The sequence below is a fragment of the Suricata suricatta genome, chromosome 9 (genome assembly GCF_006229205.1).
Source record: "Suricata suricatta isolate VVHF042 chromosome 9, meerkat_22Aug2017_6uvM2_HiC, whole genome shotgun sequence".
NCBI lineage: Eukaryota > Metazoa > Chordata > Mammalia > Carnivora > Herpestidae > Suricata > Suricata suricatta.
This window is the reverse complement of record NC_043708.1, coordinates 16,075,398-16,078,487: the sequence shown is the minus strand read 5'-3', so window position 1 is coordinate 16,078,487 and position 3,090 is coordinate 16,075,398. Positions and strand designations below refer to the sequence as shown.

At 40.5% G+C, this 3,090-nt stretch overlaps 1 pseudogene; it reads right to left on the bottom strand.

Annotated features, from left to right (window-relative positions):
• Positions 1 to 640: 640 nt before the first annotated feature.
• On the bottom strand, positions 641 to 2,821 carry LOC115302163 (annotated as a pseudogene).
• Between the last annotated feature and the right edge of the window lie 269 nt (positions 2,822 to 3,090).

Sequence of the window (3,090 nt, the reverse complement as noted above, 5' to 3'; positions counted from 1 at the left end):
AAAACTTGAGAGACTATTGAATACTGAAAACGAACTGAGGGCTGAAGGGGAAGGAGGAGAGGGGAAAAGAAGTGGTGGTGATGGAGGAGGGCACTTGTGGGGAAGAGCACTGGGTGTTGTATGGAAACCAATTTGACAATAAATCATTTAAACAAAAAAGAAAATAGAAAAAAATATGGACATTGCTATACAAAAATATGACATACTAATCAATGTCACTAGATGTTAATGATCTATCATTAAATCAAAAAGAGGCTTACAAAGAAATATATGTATATGTGTACATTATTGTATAAAAAAATGCAAGAATTTCCAATAAAGTATAAATAGTTCATATTTAAATGTTTGACTAAAAGGTGATTTCATCTTGATATTTTTACATCTAGTAAATACTTGAGAAGGTTTATATGCTACACTTATGATGTGATAATATTTTTGTTTTGGAAAAATATATCCTTCTAGAAAATTAAGAACTCAAAGTTCTTAATTTTATCATCTTATGTGATCACAAGAAGGGGAGGTACAGTACAATAAGATTTTTTTTTTTTTGACAACTAGAACATTTTTATTGCCGAGAGCCCTGTGCTCTGGGAAGCTACCTTCTGTGGGGTCCTGGAGCTGGGGCCAGGTGACAGCTGGCTTAGTTGGTTGATGGCTTGGCCCACTTTGGTTGAGGATGAGGTGATCGTATCCAAAGCGGCATCCTCACGGTGGTGGAAGCTGATGAAGGCAAAGCCCTTAGATTGGCCAGTGGTCTTGTCCTTCGCCAAGTAGATTCGAGAGATGGAGCCAAAGGGCCGGAAGAGCTCCTGCAGGTCAGTCTCACGAGTGTCCTCGGACAGGTTGGTGACACGGATGGTGGCGTTGTCGTCGGCTCTGCGGTTGGGCTGCATGGACTCCCCGCGCCGAGTGGCCCCGTCCCGCAGGCTTGGAGGCACGTACTTCCCCGTCTTGTTCTGCGCGGCCTGCACGGGCTCCAGCTCTCCAGGCAGCTTCTCCTTCTCGCCGGTGGACAGGCCCAGCTGCTCGGCCAGCTCCTTCTGCATAGGCCCCAGAGTGTCCTTGTAGGGACAGCGGGTGGTCCAGTGGTCACCCTTACAGATGCGGCAGGACACGATCTTCTGGCCCTTGAGCTTGTTCAAATTTACTCCAATCTAAAGAAACTATTAAGAAAAAGATGCAATTTAAAAATTTACAAAAGAAGATTCAAAGAGCAATGCACGTGCATTTATTTTTTGTAGTCGAAATGTCTGAATTGACTCTGACCATGCACATAATTAACTTTTATATGTTGTTTTCCCCCCCCCCTAGATGAATGGATTTATCATGGCAACTTACTCAAATATCTTTATCAGTAAGGTTTTCCACTTCTTTTGTTCTGTTTGGAGGTTCCTTCCTAGGACGAGTTGTACTGATGAGTCAACGTAAGTGTCCTTTTACACTTGGACTGAATATTATTGATCTGTGAATTTTTGGCAGCCTAAACTAACCAGTACTCTGGATAAAGTAAACTAATTGAGTTTCTGATCTGTAAAGGTAAGGACACTGGTGGCCCCTTTACCACCAGAAGGCACTGTGAGCCTGAGAGCCGTGCTTCTCACAGTGCCAGCAGAGCTTCCTGTAGGCTCCTGCTTCCTGTGGTGTGACTGGGCTATCCTTGAAGCTTCATAAGGATTGGGGGACAGGTAGCTTTTCAATGTACACTATCTGTAGGGTACATGGCACAAAAGTCCTCCTGTCATGACCCTTGCCCACCCCTCTAGCCCATTTCCTGAATATATCTTTCCCAGTTATTACAACTCATTGAATTTCCCTGTTTGCCATTCAAATGATCCCTGCAGCTTGTCCTAACCTCTACTTTCTGCTGTGCAACTTTCTCTGCTAGCTTTCCTTGACCTCTTACACCAAGTGATGACTTGTGGTGTTACAGTTCACTGTTCACAATCCTCCTGCCACATCGCATTGGTACATATTGGTTTCCTTACTCTCTGCCTCCTAGATTTTGATTCCTTGGAAGGAAAAAGACCTATGTCTGTTACTGGACTTAGTAGGACCGTGACAGACACTAACTACTCAAGAAGCGTTAAAACAGGAATGAACGAATGAATGAATAACAGCGTAAATGAGTGGTCATAAGTAAAAGGAAGTGATTATTCTCTCTTCAAGGATAAAATCATTGTGGCATTTAGTTACTTCATCTAATTCTGATTTGAAGAAATGGTGCTGTAATTATGATGAAAAATAAGGTAATCAACACTCCTTTAAAAAATGAAATGCAGCACTTTTTAACTTTCAATGTTTTATAATTACTGTATCTTTTACTATTCTTATTACAAATGTTTTAAGCTATAGGAACAAAATAAAAAATAAAATAAAATCCTAAGTAATTAACTCATTACTATGCCATAGCCACTCTCTCTCTCTCTCTGTTCCTTACATTACTTTCATGTCATTTACTATAAATATTTAGTTGGACCCCAAGATGTGTCAGGTACTGTACTATGAGGTAGGGATACACAGTGAACCAGATCAAAAAGGTTCATGACTTCATGGTGTCCATGATGGGGGGAAAGAGGGAGGCAATCGATGACAAATAAATAAACATATTCACAATATAACTTCAGAACCTAACAAATAATGGAAGTACCAATGAACTATGATGTGCATAACTAATGACAAATGGTGTTTCTGAACCATAAATGGTGGATGGAGAGGATCTATTTAGAGAAGTAATAATGAAATTCCTGACCTGGACAACGGAGTCTAGAAACTTCTCTTTGTCTGCCTGATCATGACTTGCGCTTCCTAGTACCAAATCCATACCTACATTGATAATCTCCCCAAACCAATGTTATGGCTGGTTGAGAAAGAATTCCTCAGAAGATGAAATTTCAAGATTATATGTACTCCTTATTTCATAGATCTTTCTGATGCTGTCAGATTTCAGGCTTGAAATCTGTCTTGACATTTCCTAGATGCATTTTTGTTATTCCTTTTCACTAGCTAATTGGTGACATATTTGTTATTTTTCAGTGATTGTGCCAGACCCATGGGCACAGTGGGATACTTGTCTTTTACATTTGTACTTCT